The 24,005-nt window shown below is 42.8% G+C and overlaps 1 protein-coding gene across 2 annotated transcripts in view; it reads left to right on the top strand.

Moving 5' to 3' along the window:
- Positions 1-250: 250 nt before the first annotated feature.
- HTR1E (5-hydroxytryptamine receptor 1E) overlaps positions 251-24,005 on the top strand; it is a 1,159,229-nt gene continuing 1,135,474 nt past the window's right edge. For both annotated transcript variants that reach the window (XM_069235572.1, XM_069235571.1), the window contains exon 1: positions 251-605. The gene's annotated coding sequence lies outside the window, so the exon portion shown is untranslated. The remainder of the gene's footprint in view (positions 606-24,005) is intronic.

The raw sequence follows: 24,005 nt of genomic DNA, 5'->3' as shown, positions 1-24,005 counted from the left end.
CATGCAAAATGTGCTGTTATACGAAGGTTCCGCAGCAATGTACAGCTAGTGGTATCAATGTGTAGTGATATTTTGGTTTGTCTACCCTTGCCTGTATGCGTACGTGCTTCCCTGTACAATGTATCTTGCGTGTGTCTATCGATGCTTCTGCTGTGGTGGCCAGTGATCCCAGGCTCCTCTCCTTCTGCTCCCCTCAGCCCACAGTCCGTCCTCTCCTCCCTCGGCTGCGCTTGTAGTACCGTGTGCGCCTCAGGGTGGCGGTGCTGCGCCTTGCACTGCAAGTCCCTGGTCCTCGGATCAGTGTGCTGTGGGCTGCCGTCTCTCACCAGCTCACTGTCGTTTCTAGGATTACCGCCGCCTCTGCGCTCTGTCTCAGAGTCGGTGTTTCACATTGGAACACAACGAGTTTCTTTAATCTTGGACCGACACAAAGATGTCTACCTGGGAGAGGATTTTTCTCGGCAGCGTTTGAATTAGAGCCTGCGCGTGCGGAGACCTCAGCAGACAGATTGCATCGCAAGCACCGCAGGGGTTCAAGGAAGGAAAGGAGGCAATGCAATCTGCCCCGGAGGTGGAAAGGATGCTCAGAAGCGACGGCGACACAGGTAAGGACAAACTTTTATGCGGGAGAGTTGGACAGGCGCAGCGCCCCTCCCACGCCGCCCCCCCCTCCCGCATTCAACAGATCGTAGGTGAGCACAGTGGTGGTCTAATATAGCGCACGTGGGTCTGCCGTCTGCGACTGGCCAGTTCTTACACTCTCACCTGGAAAGTTGGCCACTGGCTTGAAAGGGGAATATCGTATCCATTCATTATGTTTTACTGCACGATTGTAGTCTCCTCGGTCTAGAAATGCAAGCCAAGGTCTGAAGATTCAAGTGCATTTGTAAGCCGCCTTGTAAAGGAAAAGGCGGCATTGTGACTTCGATAAAGCTGCCATCAGTGTTTCTTTCCCTTGACTTCATTACATTCGAGGGTGTTGCCGTCTCGCTTCTAACATATTCCCGCGCTGCAGATAAATGTGAATGAATTAGAATCTGCCAGGTAGCCCTCTGAACGTCGCGCATCACAGGGTTACTTGATGTCTTGTACATGAGCTGTCATCTGGTATTTAGTACCTGCTGAGTTTACCATGTGGTACTGGCCACTTGGAAAGCATGTTGACGTGATTTTCGGATCGTCTGGGAGGGTGTGCGATCCCAGTAGCGCTGGGGCGGTTGCTCATTCGTGGCCATGTTCGTCACCTTGCAATTCAATTCGGTTGCCCGACTACCTGTAGCTTCCTCTGAGCTAAAGCGAAGCCCCTGCCTGCCATGCGCCGGATTAGCGCTTTCCAGCCACATCGCAGACTCCCGACAACGCCACTGCCCCACACCTTCATCCTGCCCTGCTGTGTGCGGTGTGTAAACGAAAACCACGAATAACACTACGCGCGCCAACTAAAGCATACACCTGCTCTTTCTTTAATATAAAATTAGTCTAGTCTGCGTAACAAAGGTTCCCGATGCATTTCATGTATCATAGTTGGTGTTGTCTGGGTTTGCAAAAAGAGCATCAGTTAAGACATGTGTCCTTGATTGTCACTCGGCACTTGTTTCTGAGTTTCACTACTACGTAGGTTTATTGCAGAACAACTGCACTGGTATGGAGAGAAGTCTACCTAATTTCAGTTGTGCCATGAGACTTGTTTTCTAATGCAATGAATTGTGTTATTGGTATTTAATTGAGTATATTGAGCTTAGTGTGTCAAGTAAACAGCTAAATTATCCTTGTTTTTATTTCTGATGGAACCTTTATAGACCAGACACTAAAAACCAAGTGCCACAACTGGATCCTGTTAATAAAAAGCACAAAAAAAATACTTGTAGCTGAGCCACTAGTGGGGAAGACCCTGACTTCGCAGTCCTGGAAGGAAGTGGCTTCTGAGGATTTGAAAAACACAGTATTCTAGGAATGCTGCAGTCTGGTCAAGCGCTTGGACACTCCCCGCACTAGCCTGTAGCAGCTATAAGCATGGATACCGGGGCTAGCTGCCACTGCTTATCTTTATGTTCCCTGCCAATTACAACAGTATGCCACACACTCCTTCATTCCCTGGACAAAGACCGCACACTGAACAAGGCTGTCTCAATCAAATTCCTCTCTCAGACCCCAAAATGCGATTCGAAATTATGGGTTTTTAATCACATCTCTGAAATGTTGGTGCATTATTTTCAGAATATCTGGCACACATTTTTAAAATATATTCACTATTTCAAGATTTTAAATGAAACTGTGAGCAAATGACATTTGATTCTGTACAGAAAATATGCAGTGAGGTGGAATTATTTGTCTAATTCCAATATATTAGAATTTGTAGTGTCTTTTCATCGAGGCTATGGTTGAAGGCACGCTGTGTGCTTACTTAACTGTGAACTAGTCTTATTTTTTAATTACCCCTGCAGCAACCGTTCCGCAGCAGAGTTTTGCTTCTCCACTCGTGAGTATTGATGGTCTGTTTTCCCTAATGAGGCTGTTCATAGGTTGTGAGGGGCCATCAATAACGCGGTCTGCCCATTCACTTTAGAGAACCAATGACTGCTGGCAAGCCACCCAGAGCCACCAATCCCCACACATATTACATACCCTCGCACCATGTGCAACACCTGTTGTATTTACTGTCCTCACTAAGGACGGGTAACAAAAGTCGAGAGCCTCAGCCTCCTCCACCAGTCACTTCGTCTTTGCAGAAGCTCCCTCTGCTCTGGGGCTCTGTCCCACCCAGTGCTTAATTTGTGCTTGTTGTTTCCGGTGCTGAGCACCGGCACTTATTTTTTCGGGGCGGGGCTTATTCTTCTGCCTCAAGCATTTGCTGCGAGCTCTTGTAGCAAAAGACACATAGGGGAAAGACGGAGGAAGAGAAAAGCGAAAAAACATCACAAAGTTAGAAAGCAGAAAGCTGCGAGAGTGAGCTGGAGGGGCAGGGGTGTCTGTAAATAGATTAAGGAGGCCTGAGATGCCTTCAGGGTTACTCTGCCTTGGTATTCCATGCTCGCACATTTAATTGCATCAACCGCGGGTTTCAGAGGAGAGCTTTGAGCACTGGCATGTTTTTATTTACAAATTAAGCACTGGTCCCAACCTCACATGAACGACGTAGTAACAGTTTCTAGTAGCTGCTCTGCCTGTCTGATATCGGTCCAAGTGTACTAAGTTCAAAACCTATCCAGCTTCTCAGCATGTTTGCACACATTGGGCTAGATGTAAGAAGCATTTTACTGGTCACAAACGGCCTGTCGGACTGTTTGCGGCCGGTAAAATGCTTTTTTGCCATGTAGAAAAAGCAAAATGCGACTTGGTAACTTGTCCAATCTCGGGATAGATGTATGAAGCTTTTTACCAGTTGCAAACGGCCCTTTGGGCCATTTGCCACCTGTAGAATGTTTTTTGCCTTGTACAAAAGGCAAAATGCGACTCAATAACTTGTTACCAAATTGCATTTTGCTTTTGCATTTCAGTATTAGGAAGGGTCATGTAAAGGGTGTCCCTTCCCAATAGTGACTCGCAAGGCCATGTATGAACGTTTTGCGAATGGAATACGGTCGCAAAACATTCACAGATTACCACCAAAAGCCATTCGCAAATGCGAAGAGATCTCCAAGGGGCCCCTTCCCCTTTGTGAATGGGGCTACCAACATTTTTTCAGAGCAGGCAGTGGTCTCACAGACCACTGCCTACTCTTAAAAAATGAAAACAAAACCTTTAATTTTTTTGTTTGAAATGCATCCCGTTTTCCTTCAAAGAATGCGGGCTGCATTTCATATTAAAAAATTGCTTTATTTAGAAAGCAGTCGCAGACATGGTGGTCTGCTGACCCCAGCAGGCCACCATCCCTGTGAGTTCCGGCTAGTCCCAATGGGTCACAAATTGTGACCTGCCTCATGAATATTACCAAGGCAGGTCTCTTGTGACCCATTTGGGAATGGCAAACAGTGGCATCAGATTTTACAACTCAGAATTTGCGAGTCAAAAATCTCAAATTGCGAGTTGCAAAATCTGACGGTCATGCATGTGGCCTACAGTGTATATTTGCCATAATTAATAATTCCAGAACATAAAATAGCTAAAAATCATAGGTGTTGGACCACAAAATAAATGGGCCATGAAATAGGCAATTGTGTATTTGATGACTGATCTATTAAGGGTGCCATTAAACTGTGTCCCTGGAGGCATAAGAACATCTGCGTAATGAACAATGCAAGTAGTATAATATATATTTCTGCAACCAATCAAATTAATGCCACAATAGTGCTTTCCGTAAACACTACAAACAAAAAAATGAATGAAAGAAAGAGGCATTAATTAAGCCAGGATGCAGAAAAGGAAATCTATGCAACCATCACCCCTCTATCTGTATCTTTTATGACACTGAGAATAAGTCTTGTGTTTTACCTTGGGTTATATGAATATAGTGACTTGACATTAGAAACGAGAAGCACATGCACAGGTGGTAGAGGTACTAAGGGCCAGATGTACCAAAGGATTTTACCCATTCTGTGCCTATGGGAAAAAGCTTTCGTACATATGGCCCTAAGTGTGTTCTGCATGCTCATGTAGGGTTACCCAGAGCTCTCTAGATTGCAAATTCCATGCAGGAATAGCTACCTCTGTTGATTTTTTTTCTCTGCATCCTAGTATTTATGGTCCTGTTTATTCTTTTCTGATTTCAGCAGTAAAATTAAACGAATGCAAAGGAAAACAAGCACTATCAAGGCCTGTAGGTCTGCTTTATAACTGAAAGGGCCCGAATATTCAATCTGTGCAGCAGCTTGTCCATCGTCCATGCACTCAAACATTCCCCGTAGATGAACTCAGCCACTCCTCGCACCCCCTGGATTCACTAATTGACCTATGAAATCATCCTTGCATTCACTTACCCACCTATGCACAATACCGCACACACACAAACCTACAAATCAATGATGAAGCACATTCAAATATCAGCCAGACAAATTATTTTTCTGCTAATTTGTGGGAGTGCTCCCAGTAGGGTGTGGCTGGCAGTTTGTGAGGGATGTGTGAGTGCTGTTGGTAGGTGTAACTGCTAGTCTGTGAGGACTATAAGTGCTCTTAATGGCGCTTTATCAGTGTGGGACTAATGAGAGTGCTTCTGATAGCATGTGACTGTTACCCTGATGGATGTGAGAGTGTTGTTGGTGGTATAATAATACTAGTATGTGTAAGATTGCTTCCAGTAGTGTGTGATTGGTCCTCTTTGAGGGGTGTGGAAGAGCGTCTGGTAATATGTAGCTGACTGCTAGTCTGCAAGAGATTTGAAAATGTTGTCTATGGCTGAAGACTTACTGTATGTCTAAACAATGGATGAGCATTATTCTTCAAATAGTGCTACACCATTTCTCCTAAGCAGATGCCTCTTCTTCCATTTGTGAGCCTTGATGTTCTGCTCTCCCTAGGTCTCAACAGGACACACAACTAAATACTAAATATAAATTGCAGAAGTGAAGACTTATGTAAGAAGGTCTCTCAGTGTTAAATGATTTAAAGTTCCTTCCTCTGTAGTTTTTCACAAATTTCACAATAGAAAACGCTTTCAAATTGTATTTGTCACACAGTTCAAAACACAAAATCCCTTCATACTGTATTTGTCACGGAGCTATACCATGTAATGCCCCATCCTACTCTCTTTAACATGGTGTCTGCATTAACAATGCCACTATCAGTCATAAACAATAAAACTACTTAATAGGTGGGGGCAGAAATACTATCCAATCAAATGCCCATAAAGATAATGTTCATCAAAGGGACAGAGACCGCGCAGTGGCACATGACCATCAAGATAGCAAAGTAGAGTAGCAAAAGGCTCACCTGGGGAGGTTGTGGGAAACTCCAGACTGTGCAAAGTAGAACATAGCACTTATTAAATACATTTTTAGCAAACACTTTTACTTTTTAAAAAAAAACATACTTTCACAGAATTGAATACTTCACATAAAATTACAAATGTATTGTAAGAAAATAGATTATTAGCTGGAAAATATGTCAGTCCTAACCATGTAATAGGTTCCAAAATCCTATAAGGTTAAATATACAGTTTTTATTAATTACTCTTAGGCTTAGACCCTGGCATCTTTTTCATCCAAAGCGTCTTAGCTATCTGGGTGCCCAAGTTGCATGGTATTTGTTGTGGTCCTGTGGTTCCCTGGTGTTAGAAATTGGTTACTGGTTGACTGGGGTATGAGCCCTTGTCAAGCAGCAACCACAAACCTAATGAGGGTAAGTGTCAGGCAAACCCTAAATTAATGTGTGCTCACCCTCTTGTAGCTTGCCACACCGAGCAATCAGGCTTAACTTTGAAGCAGTGTGTAAAGTATTTGTGCAACACTTCAATTAGTAAAACAGTGAAAACACTACACAAAAAGATTCCACACCAGGTTAGAAAATTGAACAAAATATAATAAAGAAAACAAGACAAAAATCCAATCAGTAGACCCAGAGTTACTAATTTTTAAAGAATTAATTGTAATATAGTGCCTAAAAAGCAGGCATAAAGTGCCAATCACGGCCACCTGGTCACAGTGAACAAGGACTCAAACAAACGTTCAAGGTGACTGTGATAGTGCACAGGTCGGATGCAGTCCCAGATTAGTCCAGTGGATGTTTTATCTTCTCAAGAATTGTGCCAAGAGTCTCGTTTGCACAGAGAAAGTTCCCTGTGAACAAGGAGTTTGTTACCGGCGATGGTAGGCAGGGCGTAAGGAGAAGGGGAGGTGTCATGGATGGATGAGGGTGAGCCTCACGGTGGAGAGCTACACGGCAGACAATGCTTGCTATGAGGAGGGATGAACTTGCGACGGCTCGCACTGGATTTCCGGTGAGCAGCGTGGTTCTGGAGTGAACAGGTTTGTTTGCATTTGCGAAGAGCTAAAAAGCTTGACTCCGAGAGCTTAAGGGCCACTTTCAAGGTCCCAGAACCTGAAAAGGGCCTCCTGGGGGTCAGGAGCTCATTGAAGACTGGTCCAGGATATGTGGGGAGCCTGCTATCCCCCTGAGGCTCAGATGAGAAGGCCAGCAGACTAGCCCTTTGGCCACTCTAGGGTCCTGGATCCAACATGAGTTTGGGTTCCAGGTCCAGTTCCAATTCTTCCTCTCCAGGCAAGAGGGCAGTAGGTCAGCACAGCGAGGGAGTAGCTCCTTCAAAGTGGCAGTCTTTTCAGCAGCACAGCAGTCCTTCCTGGCAGAGTATCCACAGGTGCAGAAAGGTACTGAAGTAGTGGTGTTGGAAGTCTAGTACTTATATTCAGTTGGGTCTTTGAAGTGGGGGAAACTTTAAAGACAAGTCTTTGAAGTGCACAGAGGTACTGCCTTTCGAGCCATGACTGAAGGCTCACTGCATTGAGTTGTGCAGCCCTTTGTGTGGAGACAGGATACAGTTAATTCAGGTGTAAGCAAGTCTGTGTCCATCTCCTCCCTCCCACCCTGCCAGGGTGTCCTATCATGTCACACCTACGCTCCCATTTCATGTGCCTGTCTAGGGGGGATACACAAAGCCCAGCTGTCACACACCCCAGACAAGTGATGGGAGACAGGCAGCAAGCACCACATGGTTGAAAGTAAGGAAATGCCAGCTTTCTAAAATTGGCATTATCATAATTATAATATAAAATAGGATTTCACCATATGTTGTGATTGCATAGACACCAAACTAGAAATGTTTATCTCTTCAAGATTGTGAATTGCACTTATAAGATGTAATAAGGTAAGCCCAAGTTTATACTATGGAAGATATAGGCCTTGCAGTAGTAAAAAAAATACTTTGGGAGTTTTTCACTACCAGGATATGAAAAACGTACAGGTGTGTGCCCTGCCTTTTAAGCACATTGCACCCTCCCCTCTGGGTTGTCCAGGGCTTACCTTAGGGGTGACCTCTGTGTATAAAAAGCGAAGGTTTGGGCCTGGCAAAGGGGTTATTTTTCCAGGTCGACATGGCAATCTAAAACTGTATATATATAGGTTCTGCAACGGCAGGACTGAGACATGGTTAAAGGGCTACCTAAGTGGGAGGCACAATCTGAGCTGCAAGCCCACTAATAGCATTTAATGTACAGGCCCTGGGTACATATAGTACCACTTTACTAGGTACTTATAAGTAAATTAAACATGCCAATTGGGGATAAACCAATATTATCATGTTTAGGGGACAGGCCCAAGCTCTTTAGCACTGGTTAGCATTTTCAAAATGCACAGAGTCCTAATACCAGCAAATGCAAGGTCAGAAAGGTGGAGAAAGTAGGCAAAAAGTTGGGGGGAAGACAACCCTAAGGCTGTCAGGTCTAACACCTGGCGTCATAATACATTGCAAAAAAATCAACGGATATGGGCTGTTACCATCACTCACCGGGGGCTGCATTCTCTTTAGTGTTGGGTGAAAAATTCTGCTCCACTGGTGAAGTTAACAGAGTTTTGCCCTCTCTGTGTTCCACTTGGAGTGCAGAGCTCCAGGAACACTCTGCCAACCGCTGCATGGAAGAGCTTTTTCTTGATCGCAGCTCGTTAATGTTAAGTTGACAAGCGCAATCGAGAATTTGTCTCCCCCAGTGTGCTAGAATGTATCCTGGCGAGATTTCTTAACATGGTCTGTTACGGCAGGTCACATTGACAAAGCTGCTGCTGAATGAAGCAGTGCCCTCTGGCACACTATGTGGTGCAGTTTGCACTGATTTTACAGCATGGAAGAAGTTCCTAGCGCTAAAAATCAGCCTGAGCAGCGAACCATGCCCAATTTTGCTCGCTCGTGGAACTGCACAGAATCTTGCAGAGTTTTTATGTAACTTCCCAGAATTCTGCAGAGTAAAATTCCACAAGTTCCACCCACCCCTAATCCTCTTGTACTCCTTGTTGCTTCTCCTGACCCATCCAGCTCCAAAACGGCAATTACCTGTTTGCAAGTTTGCAGCTGCCTAAGCTACTCCATGGTCAGTCCATTTCTGGTTTTCATTCTCTTTTCCTTTTCCATCATGGCTGTTTCTTCCTTTCTTTATTTCTTCCTTTTGCAGTCCATTATGGTTTCTGTTATATAATATTTGATGTAATTTTTTTTTTCTTTTTTTTTTTAGCTGTGTAAGGGCCTTGGTCTGGATTAGGGTAGTGGGAGTTGCAACAAAGCCATGTTCCTTCAGTTGTTTCCTTGCTCACTCCAGTTGGTGACCTTGGCTCTTCATTGCAGTTGTTGTCTTCCTGATTCTTGGTTTTCTTTGTTCTTTTGAAGTCTTCATTCAACAGGGAGGTTTTTTAAAACTCTTTTGTCTTTTTCCTTCTGAGAAGGTAGCAGTTTCTTGTGAACACTTGCCTACAACATTTTCCAGTGCGTGATGATATTCTGGTTTCAGGTAATGATCACTGTTAGAAATTGGATCTCAAGTTGGCAGAGGCATGCACCCTGCCAAAGTAGGGACTGCATTCCTGGTCAGGATAAATCACAACACAACCTAAATTATTATGTGCTGAACTTATGTTAGCTTGACGGACAGCTGCCAGGCTCAAATTAAAAGGCAATGTATAAAGTATTTGTGCAATAGCTCATAAGGTAACACAGTGAATACACCACAAAAAGACTCCACACCAGGTTAGAATAGTCCTTATCTGAGTAAAACAAGACCAAAACAACACAAATCCATCCAGTGGAAGTCAAGATATGACTTTTTAAAGAGTAAATGTGAAAACAGTGCTTATAAGTAACAAGCGGACAAAGTGTTACTTGAGGTCACGAGGGACCGGTGCAAATCCAAAATCCAGCCTGACCACAATGGAGGGTAGGGCAGCTACAGAACCCATGAAGGGTCTGCTGAAACAGTACATTTGATGGAGAAAAGCATTGATGCTGAGGGCATGATGCAGCAGTATTTTCCACGTAGTTGGGTTACTACATCTCCATTGGGCTCAGTTGAAGTGAATGCAACACGTCATTGTCGGGCCCCCCAGAGTGTCTTCAGTGAATGGTACAGGCTATGTAGCCACTGCATTGCAGTACTATGTGTCGATTTTCCTCCCAGGGCCATCAATAACCCGGTCTGCCCATTCACTTTAGAGAACCAATGACTGCTGGCAAGCCACCCAGAGCCACCAATCCCCACACATATTACATACCCTCGCACCATGTGCAACACCTGTTGTATTTACTGTCCTCACTAAGGACCGGTAACAAAAGTCGAGAGCCTCAGCCTCCTCCACCAGTCCCTTCGTCTTTGCAGAAGCTCCCTCTGCCCCTGGGCTCTGTCCCACCCAGTGCTTAATTTGTGCTTGTTGTTTCCGGTGCTGAGCACTGGCACTTATTTTTGCAGGGCGGGGCTTATTCTTCTGCCTCAAGCATTTGCTGTGAGCTCTTGTAGCAAAAGACACACAGGGGAAAGACGGAGGAAGAGAAAAGTGAAAAAACATCACAAAGTTAGAAAGCTGCAAGAGTGAGCTGGAGGGGCAGGGGTGTCTGTAAATACTGTAGATTAAAGGCCTGAGATGCCTTCAGGGTTACTCTGCCTCGGTATTCCATGCTCGCACATTTAATTGCATCAACTGCGTGTTTCAGAGGAGAGCTTTGAGCACCAGCACGTTTTTATTTACAAATTAAGCAGTGGTCCCAACCTCACATGAACGACCTAGTAACAGTTTCTAGTAGCTGCTCTGCCTGTCTGATATCGGTCCAAGTGTACTAAGTTCAAAACCTATCCAGCTTCTCAGCATGTTTGCACACATTGGGCTAGATGTAAGAAGCATTTTACTGGTCACAAACGGCCTGTCGGACTGTTTGCGGCCGGTAAAATGCTTTTTGCCATGTAGAAAAGGCAAAATGCGACTTGGTAACTTGTCCAATCTCGGGCTAGATGTATGAAGCTTTTTTACCAGTTGCAAACGGCCCTTTGGGCCATTTGCCACCGGTAGAATGCTTTTTGCCATGTACAAAAGGCAAAATGCAACTCAATAACTTGTTACCAAATTGCATTTTGCTTTTGCATTTCAGTATTAGGAAGGGGCATGTAATGGGTGTCCCTTCCCAATAGTGACTCGCAAGGCCATATATGAACGTTTTGCAAATGAAATACGGTCGCAAAACATTCACAGATTACCACCACTTTCAAATTGGTGGTAAGCCATTCGCAAATACGAAGGGATCTCTAAGGGGCCCGTCCCTTTTGTGAATGGGGCTACCAACATTTTTTCAGAGCAGGCAGTGGTCTCACAGACCACTGCCTACTCTTAAAAAATGAAAACAAAACGTTTAATTTTTTTGTTTGAAATGCATCCCATTTTCCTTCAAAGAATACGGGCTGCATTTCATATTAAAAAATTACTTTATTTAGAAAGCAGTCACAGACATGGTGGTCTGCTGACCCCAGCAGGCCACCATCCTTGTGAGTGCCGGCTAGTCCCAATGGGTCACAAATTGTGACCTGCCTCATGAATATTAACAAGGCAGGTCTCTTGTGACCCATTTGGGAATGACAAACAGTGCCATCAGATTTTACAACTCAGAATTTGTGAGTCACTAAAAATCTCAAATTGCGAGTTGCAGAATCTGACGGTCATACATGTGGCCTACAGTGTATATTTGCCATAATTAATAATTCCAGAACATAAAATAGCTAAAAATCATAGGTGTTGGACCACAAAATAAATGGGCCATGAAATAGGCAATTGTGTATTTGATGACTGATCTATTAAGGGTGCCATTAAACTGTGTCCCTGGAGGCATAAGAACATCTGCATAATGAACAATGCAAGTAGTATAATATATATTTCTGCAACCAATCAAATTAATGCCACAATAGTGCTTTCCGTAAACACTACAAACAAAAAAATGAATGAAAGAAAGAGGCATTAAATAAGCCAGGATGCAGAAAAGGAAATCTATGCAACCATCACCCCTCTATCTGTATCTTTTATGACTCTGAGAATAAGTCTTGTGTTTTACCTTGGGTTATATGAATATAGTGACTTGACATTAGAAACGAGAAGCACATGCACAGGTGGTAGAGGTACTAAGTGTGTTCTGCATGCTCAGGTAGGGTTACCCAGAGCTCTCTAGATTGCAAATTCCATGCAGGAATAGCTACCTCTGTTGATTTTTTTTCTCTGCATCCTAGTATTTATGATCCTGTTTATTCTTTTCTGATTTCAGCAGTTAAATTAAACGAATGCAAAGGAAAACAAGCACTATCAAGGCCTGTAGGTCTGCTTTATAACTGAAAGGGCCCGAATATTCAATCTGTGCAGCAGCTTGTCCATCGTCCATGCACTCAGACATTCCCCGTAGATGAACTCAGCCACTCCTCGCACCCCCTGGATTCACTATTTGACCTATTAAATCATCCTTGCATTCACTTACCCACCTATGCACAATACCGCACACACACAAACCTACAAATCAATGATGAAGCACATTCAAATCAGCCAGACAAATTATTTTTCTGCTAATTTGTGAGACATGTGAGAGTGCTCCCAGTAGGGTGTGGCTGGCAGTTTGTGAGGGATGTGTGAGTGCTGTTGGTAGGTGTAACTGCTAGTCTGTGAGGACTATAAGTGCTCCTAATGGCGCTTTATCAGTGTGGGACTAATGAGAGTGCTTCTGATAGCATGTGACTGTTACCCTGATGGATGTGAGAGTGTTGTTGGTGGTATAATAATACTAGTATGTGTAAGATTGCTTCCAGTAGTGTGTGATTGGTCCTCTTTGAGGGGTGTGGAAGAGCGTCTGGTAATATGTAGCTGACTGCTAGTCTGCGAGAGATTTGAAAATGTTGTCTATGGCTGAAGACTTACTGTATGTCTAAACAATGGATGAGCGTTATTCTTCAAATAGTGCTACACCATTTCTCCTAAGCAGATGCCTCTTCTTCCATTTGTGAGCCTTGATGTTCTGCTCTCCCTAGGTCTCAACAGGACACACAACTAAATACTAAATATAAATTGCAGAAGTGAAGACTTATGTAAGAAGGTCTCTCAGTGTTAAATGATTTAAAGTTCCTTCCTCTGTAGTTTTTCACAAATTTCACAATAGAAAACCCTTTCAAATTGTATTTGTCACACAGTTCAAAACACAAAATCCCTTCATACTGTATTTGTCACGGAGCTATACCATGTAATGCCCCATCCTACTCTCTTTAACATGGTGTCTGCATTAACAATACCACTATCAGTCATAAACAATATAACTACTTACTAGGTGGGGGCAGAAATACTATCCAATCAAATGCCCATAAAGATAATGTTCATCAAAGGGACAGAGACCGCGCCGTGGCACGTGACCATCAAGATAGCAAAGTAGAGTAGCAAAAGGCTCACTTGGGGAGGTTGTGGGAAACTCCAGACTGTGCAAAGTAGAACATAGCACTTATTAAATACATTTTTAGCAAACACTTTTACTTTTAAAAAGAAACCATACTTTCACAGAATTGAATACTTCACATAAAATTACAAATGTATTGTAAGAAAATAGATTATTAGCTGGAAAATATGTCAGTCCTAACCATGTAATAGGTTCCAAAATCCTATAATGTTAAATATACAGTTTTTATTAATTACTCTTAGGCTTAGACCCTGGCATCTTTTTCATCCACAGCGTCTTAGCTATATGGGTGCCCAAGGTGCATGGTATATGTTGTGGTATATGTTGTGGTCCTGTGGTTCCCTGGTGTTAGAAATTGGTTACTGGTTGACTGGGGTATGAGCCCTTGTCAAGCAGCAACCACAAACCTAATGAGGGTAAGTGTCAGGCAAACCCTAAATTAATGTGTGCTCACCCTCTTGTAGCTTGCCACACCGAGCAATCAGGCTTAACTTTGAAGCAGTGTGTAAAGTATTTGTGCAACACTTCAATTAGTAAAACAGTGAAAACACTACACAAAAAGATTCCACACCAGGTTAGAAAATTTAACAAAATATAATAAAGAAAACAAGACAAAAATCCAATCAGTAGACCCAGAGTTACTAATTTGTAAAGAATTAATTGTAATATAGTGCCTAAAAAGCAGGCATAAAGTGCCAATCACGGCCATCTGGTCACACTGAACAAGGACTCAAACAAACGTTCAAGGTGACTGTGATAGAGCACAGGTCGGATGCAGTCCCAGATTAGTCCAGTGGATGTTTTATCTTCTCAAGAATTGTGCCAAGAGTCTCGTTTGCACAGATAAAGTTCTCTGTGAGCAAGGAGTTTGTTACCGGCGATGGTAGGCAGGGCGTAAGGAGAAGGGGAGGTGTCATGGATGGATGAGGGTGAGCCTCATGGTGGAGAGCTACACGGGCAGACAATGCTTGCTATGATAAGGGATGAACTTGCGACGGCTCGCACTGGATTTCCGGTGAGCAGCGTGGTTCTGGAGTGAACAGGTTTGTTTGCATTTGCGAAGAGCTAAAAAGCTTGACTCCGAGAGCTTAAGGGCCACTTTCAAGGTCCCAGAACCTGAAAAGGGCCTCCTGGGTGTCAGGAGCTCATTGAAGACTGGTCCAGGATATGTGGGGAGCCTGCTATCCCCCTGAGGCTCAGATGAGGAGGCCAGCAGACTAGCCCTTTGGCCACTCTGGGGTCCTGGATCCAACATGAGTTTGGGTTCCAGGTCCAGTTCCAATTCTTCCTCTCCAGGCAAGAGGGCAGCAGGCAGTAGGTCAACACAGCAAGGGAGTAGCTCCTTCAAAGTGGCAGTCTTTTCAGCAGCACAGCAGTCCTTCCTGGCAGAGTATCCACAGGTGCAGAAAGGTACTGAAGTAGTGGTGTTGGAAGTCTAGTACTTATATTCAGTTGGGTCTTTGAAGTGGGGGAAACTTTAAAGACAAGTCTTTGAAGTGCACAGAGGTACTGCCTTTCGAGCCATGACTGAAGGCTCACTGCATTGAGTTGTGCAGCCCTTTGTGTGGAGACAGGACACAGTCTATTCAGGTGTAAGCAAGTCTGTGTCCATCTCCTCCCTCCCACCCTGCCAGGATGGCCTATCATGTCACACCTACGCTCCCATTTCATGTGGCTGTCTAGGGGGGATACACAAAGCCCAGCTGTCACACACCCCAGACAAGTGATGGGAGACAGGCAGCAAGCACCAAATGGTTGAAAGTAAGGAAATGCCAGCTTTCTAAAATTGGCATTATCATAATTATAATATAAAATAGGATTTCACCATATGTTGTGATTGCATAGACACAAAACTAGAAATGTTTATCTCTTCAAGATTGTGAATTGCACTTATAAGATGTAATAAGGTAAGCCCAAGTTTATACTATGGAAGAGATAGGCCTTGCAGTAGTAAAAAAAATACTTTGGGAGTTTTTCACTACCAGGACATGAAAAACTTACAGGTGTGTGCCCTGCCTTTTAAGCACATTGAACCCTCTCCTCTGGGTTGTCCAGGGCTTACCTTAGGGGTGACCTCTGTGTATAAAAAGCGAAGGTTTGGGCCTGGCAAAGGGGTTATTTTTCCAGGTCGACATGGCAATCTAAAACTGTATATATATATAGGTTCTGCAATGGCAGGACTGAGACATGGTTAAAGGGCTACCTAAGTGGGAGGCACAATCTGAGCTGCAAGTACACTAATAGCATTTAATGTACAGGCCCTGGGTACATGTAGTACCACTTTACTAGGTACTTATAAGTAAATTAAACATGCCAATTGCGGATAAACCAATATTTTCATGTTTAGGGGACAGGCCCAAGCTCTTTAGCACTGGTTAGCATTTTCAAAATGCACAGAGTCCTAATACCAGCAAATGCAAGGTCAGAAAGGTGGAGAAAGTAGGCAAAAAGTTGGGGGGAAGACAACCCTAAGGCTGTCAGGTCTAACACCTGGCGTCATAATACATTTCAAAAAAATCAACGGATATGGGCTGTTACCATCACTCACCGGGGGTTGCATTCTCTTTAGTGTTGGGTGAAAAATTCTGCTCCTCTGGTGAAGTTAACAGAGTTTTGCCCTCTCTGTGTTCCTCTTGGATTGCAGAGCTCCAGGAACACTCTGCCAACCGCTGCATGGAAGAGCTTTTTCTTGATCGCAGCTCGATAATGTTAAGTTGGCAAGTGCAATCGAGAATTTGTCTTCCCCAGTGTGCTAGAATGCTGGCGAGATTTCTTAACATGGGCTGTTGCGGCAGGTCACATTGACAAAGCTGCTGCTGAATGAAGCAGTGCCCTCTGGCACACTATGTGGTGCAGTTTGCACTGATTTTACAGCATGGAAGAAGTTCCTAGCGCTAAAAATCAGCCTGAGCAGCGCAACATGCCCAATTCTGCTCACTCGTGGAACTGCACAGAATCTTGCAGAGTTTTTATGTAACTTCCCAGAATTCTGCAGAGTAAAATTCCACAAGTTCCACCCACCCCTAATCCTCTTGTACTCCTTGTTGCTTCTCCTGACCCATCCTGCTCCAAAACAGCAATTACCTGTTTGCAAGTTTGCAGCTGCCTAAGCTACACCGTGGTTAGTCCATTTCTGGTTTTCATTCTCTTTTCCTTTTCCATCATGCCTGTTTCTTCCTTTGTTTATTTCTTCCTTTTGCAGTCCATCATGGTTTCTGTCATATAATATTTGATGTAATTTTCTTTTTCTTTTTTTTTTTTAGCTGTGTAAGGGCCTTGGTCTGGATTAGGGTAGTGGGAGTTGCAACAAAGCCATGTTCCTTCAGTTGTTTCCTTGCTCATTCCAGTTGGTGACCTTGGCTCTTCATTGCAGTTGTTGTCTTCCTGATTCTTGGTTTTCTTTGTTCTTTTGAAGTCTTCATTCAACAGGGAGGTTTTTTAAAACTCTTTTGTCTTTTTCCTTCTGAGAAGGTAGCAGTTACTTGTGAACACTTGCATACAACGTTTTCCAGTGCGTGATGATATTCTGGTTTCAGGTAATGATCACTGTTAGAAATTGGATCTCAAGATGGCAGAGGCATGCACCCTGCCAAAGTAGGGACTGCATTCCTGGTCAGGATAAATCACAACACAACCTAAATTATTATGTGCTGAACTTCTGTTAGCTTGACGGACAGCTGCCAGGCTCAAATTAAAAGGCAATGTATAAAGTATTTGTGCAATAGCTCATAAGGTAACACAGTGAATACACCACAAAAAGACTCCACACCAGGTTAGAATAGTCCTTATCTGAGTAAAACAAGACCAAAACAACACACATCCATCCAGTGGAAGTCAAGATATGACTTTTTAAAGAGTAAATGTGAAAACAGTGCTTATAAGTAACAAGCGGACAAAGTGTTACTTGAGGTCACGAGGGACCGGTGCAAATCCAAAATCCAGGCTGACCACAATGGAGGGTAGGGCAGCTACAGAATCCATGAAGGGTCTGCTGAAACAGTACATTTGATGGAGAAAAGCATTGATGCTGAGGGCATGATGCAGCAGTATTTTCCACATAGTTGGGTTACTACATCCCCATTGGGCTCAGTTGAAGTGAATGCAACACGTCATTGTCGGGCCCCCCAAAGTGTCTTCTGTGAACGGCACAGGCTATGAATCCACTGTTGTGTGGCAGTCACTGCATTGCAGTACTATGTGTCGATTTTCCTCCCGTACTGGAGGCGATGCATTGCTTTTTGCAGAAATCAGCTGCACAACCCACTTCAGAGGCCCAGAACGTGGAGGGGGAACCTCGGGCAAAGGTGAGAATCACAGAAAACTGAGCCTATCAGCACCAGAAGAGTTGTAGGCAGTCTTTGGTGTCCTCCCTGAGACTGCAGGAGAACTGGGTGCAAGCCAGAAAACCATTGGAGATCACTCTGGAGGGAACGCAGAGTCCTTCCTGCAGGGTCAGAGAGTGGGAGGTAGCAGGGCAACAAGCAGAAAAGCAGTTCTTCCAGAAACCTAGTCCAGTTTAGTCTTTGGAGCAGCACAGCAGTTCTTCTTAAAAGGTAATGTTAAATCCAACTTTACCAGTAAAGAGGATTTATCTTTACTTTCCAAAGATATGAAACATGAAGTAGCGACTCCTTTCTGATCAAGAATTACAGCTTAAAAGTATATTAAGAGAGCCTCAATACTGGTTTATGAGAGGAGTAGGTCTCACAATAGTAAAAATGACTTTGGGGGTATTTAATTACCAGGGCATGTAAAACTTAAAAGTACATGTCCTGCCTTTTAAATACGCTGCACCCATGGACCGAAATCAATCTGAAAAAAGGTTCCTGAAAAAACAATTGAAATTGTACCGGGGACTTAATGTGCACAGAGAACATCACATTTTGAATTTAGCGTCTTCACAGGAAAACCATAGACTCAGAATAAATGTGTGCACTTCAATAAACATCACATATCAAAATTTTAGTTGCCATGAAATGATCGTGTCGATTTGAACACCAAGTTTAACATGCGGCAACTGAATCGCGTACACAGCCGATTGTAACAAAAATATGCAAATGCCAGGAAATGATTGCGCAAGCCTTTGCCGATCTGAACTTCAAGGTTTACATCAGAGCAATGATTCGTGTACTCTGAAAGTTTCACGGGTAGGCCCAAAAACTCAAGAGTCTTTTTAGAAGTGGTCGGGGGCCCACCCCGACCTCCGCCTTACCACCCTGCTCAAGGATCACCAAGATAATGCGGGGCAGGCCTGGAACTTCAAGTTAGGCCTCCGGAACAGGAGCTCAGGAAACTGCTGCTGCTCTGCACCGGGACCTATGAATAGTGAGCACATGGAGCTGGGCTGGCTCCCTTATATAGAGTCTGGCCCAGCCCACAAATCACACCCAGTCATGCTGCAGAGAAAACTTCTAGAAGGTCCTAGAAGGGACCACACCCTAACACACTCAGTAAGTCTGCACCAATACTTTGCAAATTAACAGTTATTGCAAACATCATTAATAGTGTTTTTCAAGGTAAAAGGCTGCAATGCAAAAGGTTAACAAACTGCATATAAACCCAATGCATGAATTATGCTTTTACATAAAGGCTGGGTTTTTGTATGTTTGTCACCCGTAGAGCGCGCACTGTCCTGATGTTGACAGAAACTGGATTTCTGTCAGACTACTTCAATTCGATTTCCTCAGAAGCAGAAGATAACTCCTCAGTCCCGACCCGAGCTACTCACAACGAATTTTAATCCTTCGTGCTGAGTACCCCGGAGGGGGAAAGGGGAATGGGATTGTAGAGAGACTGCCACAGAGATGATGAACGTCAGTACTCAGTCTGCCTCTTCACGTCTAAGATTGGATGCAGCACCTGCAAGAGTCACAGTCGCAATTACTAGGGACATACAACATCAGTTTTACACTTTCTACTCTTAACACTTAATTCTCTTTAATTCTATTATTTCTTCACTCACCCTGAGTTCTCTGTAGCCTTGCTTCTCTCTATGAATGATAAGCTCTTCTTAAAAATGCTTATTACTGATTTTGGAAGAACTTCTCAACCTTTGTTAGAGATTGGTTTTATGTTGCTATATATATATATATATATAGATGTATATAGTTGGTGATAATGCGTTCTCCAAATCAATTGATGTTAGTTGGTTTCTACTTTACATTAGAGAGTTCAATTACGTTTATTGCATTGGTAATTCTTGCTTGTGAAAGTTTGTTTCTCCTGTCTTATTTTGACTTCTGTCAATACTTGTATTTGTAAATGCTTGTTTATTAAAGTTTGTTTCTTCTTTCTTACTTCGACATCTGTTGATAACTTGTATTTGTAAATGCTTGTTTATTAAAGTTAGTTTCCCTTTCTTACTTCGACATCTGTCAATAACTTGTATTTGTAAATGCTTGTTTATTAAAGTTTGTTTCTCTTTTAAACTCTACTTTGGTTTATTACCGTTGCATTTGTAAATGCTTACTTGTTAACATTCATTTCTCCATTAAACTCGGCCTTCGTTTATAACCTTGGTATTTGGAAATACTTGCTTGTTAAAGTTCGTTTCTCTTTTGACTTTGGTATCTTAAACAGGAACCTTGTAAACATAAGGTTTATTCATACATTAAATTCTGTAGCCTTGCCAAACCTCCACTGGAACGGTCTATTAATAAACCTTGACAATATTTATCACGTTTTCTGTAAAATAGTCTTCAAGTGTATTTTTACCTCACAGGAGTTTCTGCTCTGAAGCGCACTCTCTCTCCACACAGCTGATTCCTGTCAGACCTCAGTTGAAGTGCGAAGCTTCCAACTGGTGAGCTCGTAACCTAGCAACCAACCAATTGCAAGACTAGAACTGTAACTAACCTTCAGGACTCACAACGGCCATCTTGGATCTTCTCTTCTTGATCCTTCCTTTGAAATAAGCGCAAGATTACTCTGCAAACCTTCTTCCAGTTTGGGCTTTGCTGTCTCCACTGAGGATATCTCTTTGCTTTTCTCAAGCATTTCTTTGATTTGATTTGGCAGGTTTGTGTGGTCATGACAGTACTCCCCCTCAAGGAACAGTTATCCAATTTAGGTTTGCTTGGGTAGGTTCTATGAAAGTTTCTCACTAAATTTGAAGCATGTACATACTCGTGTGGCTCCCAGAATCGTTCCTCTGGACCATAACCTTTCCAATCAATTAGATAATAAAGCTTGCCATTACGGATTTTGGAATCTAAGATTTGATTGACCTCATACTCTTCTGCAGAGCTAATCTGGATAGGACTTGGAGGGGAGTTTTGACGTAAATTTGGAGGACTGTTCTTTAACAAGGAGAAATGGAAAACAGGATGTATCTTTAGATGAGCTGGCAACTGCACTTTAACTGCCACTGGATTGATCATCTTGTCAACTTTAAATGGGCCTATAAATCATGGCTGAAATTTGCGATTTCCTTTGAGACGTAAATGACAAGTGGATAACCAAACTTTGTCTCCTTTCAAATAAATGGGACTCTCTCTTCTTTTTCTATCAGCCTGAGTCTTATATGAATCTTTTGCTTGAATGATGTTTTTTTTAGCCCTAACTAACGTGGTCTGCAAATCCCTCGCCATCTCTTCTACTGCTGGCACTAAATCATCTTCTTTACCCAACATTACATTAGGATGTCTACCATGGTTCAGATAAAAGGGGGTGAACCCAGTGGTGGAATGAACAGCATTATTGTAAGCAAATTCAGCTGCCCACATCAACTCGGGCCATTCCTTCTCTTGATCAAATAAATTAAGTCTTAAATACTGTTCTAACTCTTGATTCACTCTCTCTGTTTGCCCATCGGTTTCAGGATGGTAACTGGTAGAGTAACGAGAATCAATTCCTAATCTTTTACTAAAGGCCCTCCAAAAGCGAGAAACAAATTGGGACCCCCTGTCTGAAACTAGGTTTTTTGGGATACCATGGGCGCGTACTATGTGTTGTGTAAACAACTGTGCAACCTGTGGGGCTCGAGGGATTTCTTTCAAAGGAATGAAATGCGCCATTTTATTGAAAGTGTCTACAAAAACTAGGATTGTGTTAAAACCTTGGCTACTAGGGAGGTCCACTATAAGATCCATAGTAATAGTATGCCAGGCATGGGGTGCAGTGGGCAAAGGTCTTAACAGACCTAGTGAAGCTGTTCTATTTGATTTCCCTCTTTGACATTTGTCACAAGTTGACACATATTGTCTTATCTGAGTTTTCATTTTTGGCCACCAAAATTCTCGTTGTATTAGATTTTGAGTTTTTTTAATTCCTTTGTGTCCAGCCAATTGATCATCATGATAAGCCTGAAGAATTTATTCTTGCAGCTCCACAGTCGGAACATACAGTGCTCCTTTAAAGTATGGCAAACCATTTTTGATCTCTCTTCCTTGGCCTTCTTTGGACCACTTCAGCATTCCTTCAAATGTTAAGTTTTCTTGAATTTCTTTGGTTAAATCTTCATACAATATGGCAGATATGAACTTCTCTTGTAGAATAATCAATTCTTTTTCTGGAGGCTCTTCAACTGCACCGGTATTCGAGATAGAGCATCTGCCTTCCCATTTACTTTTCCTGGTCTGAAAGTGATAACAAAATCAAAGTCTGCAAAATATAGGGACCAACGCAGTTGCCTAGCTGTTAGAGTTCGAGCTGATTTTAAAAACTGTAAATTTCGGTGGTCCGTATAAACGGTCACTTTATGCTTAGCTCCCAAAATGTAATGCCTCCACTCACAAAAAGTTTCTTTGACTGCCAATAGCTCCTTATCCGCAATTGAATAATTTATCTCTTGTGGTGTTAATTTTCAAGAGAAATAGGCCACTGGATGTAATTGACCTGTATCTTTATGACGCTGGGAAAGGATACCTCCTATGGCAACATCTGAAGTATCTGCCTCCACATAATATGGCTCATCCAGATTGGGGTGGAGCAAGATTGGAGCTGAGACAAAGGAATTCTTCAAAAAATTAAAAGCATTTTCAGCTTCTTTTGTCCACTCAAACTTCACTCCTTTCTTCAACAATCGAGTAATGGGTGTAACTGTTTGAGAAAAATTGGATATGAATCTTCGATAAAAATTAGCGAACCCCAAGAAACTCTGGATCTCTTTGACATTGCAAGGAGAAGGCCAAAGTTGCACTGTCTTTATCTTGGTAGGATCCATACTAACTCCTTCTGGTGACAAAATGAATCCTAAGAACTCAACTCGTTCAACATGAAATGCACACTTCTCCAATTTTACATAGAGATGGTTTTCTTGCAACCTTGTGAGGATGGATCGAACATGGGAATTGTGCTCCTGTAAATTGTCAGAAAATATTAAAATGTCATCTATATAAACCACGGCAATCCGGTTGAGGAATTCTCGTAATATATAATTAACGAAATGCTGGAAAGCAGAAGGAGCTTTGCATAACCCATAAGGCATCACTTGATATTCAAATAATCCGTATTGAGTCCGAAAAGTGGTTTTCCATTCATCCCCTGAAGCCACTTGTATCAAATGATATGCTCCTCGCAGGTCTAATTTGGTGTAGATTCTAGCATTCTTTGCTTGATCTAATAAAACTGACACTAAAGGCAGTGGGTATCAATTCTTGATGGTAACCTGATTGAGGGCTCGATAATCAATGCAAGTTCGAAGACCCCCATCCTTCTTTGGTATGAAAAATAGTGGGGATGACACTGGGGATTGAGAAGGACGAATAAAACCATTAGCAAGATATTGATCCAAATACTCCTTTAAATGTTGGTTCTCTGCTTCGGTCAATGCGTATATTCTGCTACATGGCAATATCGCACCTGGCTCCAGTTCAATTTTGCAGTCGTAGGGTCGATGTGGCGGTAATTTCTCAGCCTCCTTTTCATCAAAAACGGCGACTAAATCCTCATATTCTTTTGGGATTTCTGTTGTTTTTAGTGCACAGATCATTGAAGAGTATGATGATAAACAGGCCGCTTGGGACTTGGTGGACACTTCCACTCCATCATGAAAGCAATTCTCTTTGCAGTAAGAGGAATTCATCTTGATCGTTCTTTTGCTCCAATCAATTTGTGGATTATGTTCTGTAAGCCAGGGCAGACCCAAAATGAGTTGAAATTGTGGAGCATCTATCAAATTAAAGATTATCTGCTCCTAATGCCCACCAAAACTTGCATCTGAATTGGTTCGGTCTCATGGGAAATGGGTCCTGAAGAAAGATTGGTTCCATCCACAGCTCTTACTACTTCCAAAGTAGATTTCTTGATAAATCGAATACCCATTTTACGAGCGTATTTGATATCACAGAAGTTGCCCGTAGCTCCAGAGTCTATCATAACTGAGATCCCTTGAATTTCCTTCTCAAGGGTCTTAACTGATTTTGTTTGTACCAAATGTGGCGCTGCGGTTTGTAAGGTATTTGCCACTCGTTGATCTAAAGTAGTTGTCTTGAGTTCTGCTTTCATCAGGGCAACTCCCTCTACTGATGAAGCTGGCATTTTCCCGACTGAAGAGCTTTGGGTTTCTTGGGACAGTTTTTAACAAAATGCCCAGATGCACCACAATATAAACATAGTTGATTCACTCTTCTTTTCTCTTTTTCTTCCTTAGATAAAGGACCTTGGATGGAACCAATTTGCATTGGTTCTTCTATTGTTATCCCTTCTCCGGCTCTCGTATGATCATTTC

The sequence above is a fragment of the Pleurodeles waltl genome, chromosome 5 (assembly GCF_031143425.1).
Source record: "Pleurodeles waltl isolate 20211129_DDA chromosome 5, aPleWal1.hap1.20221129, whole genome shotgun sequence".
In the NCBI taxonomy this organism is placed as follows: Eukaryota; Metazoa; Chordata; class Amphibia; order Caudata; family Salamandridae; genus Pleurodeles; species Pleurodeles waltl.
This window is presented reverse-complemented; position numbering and strand designations above follow the sequence as displayed.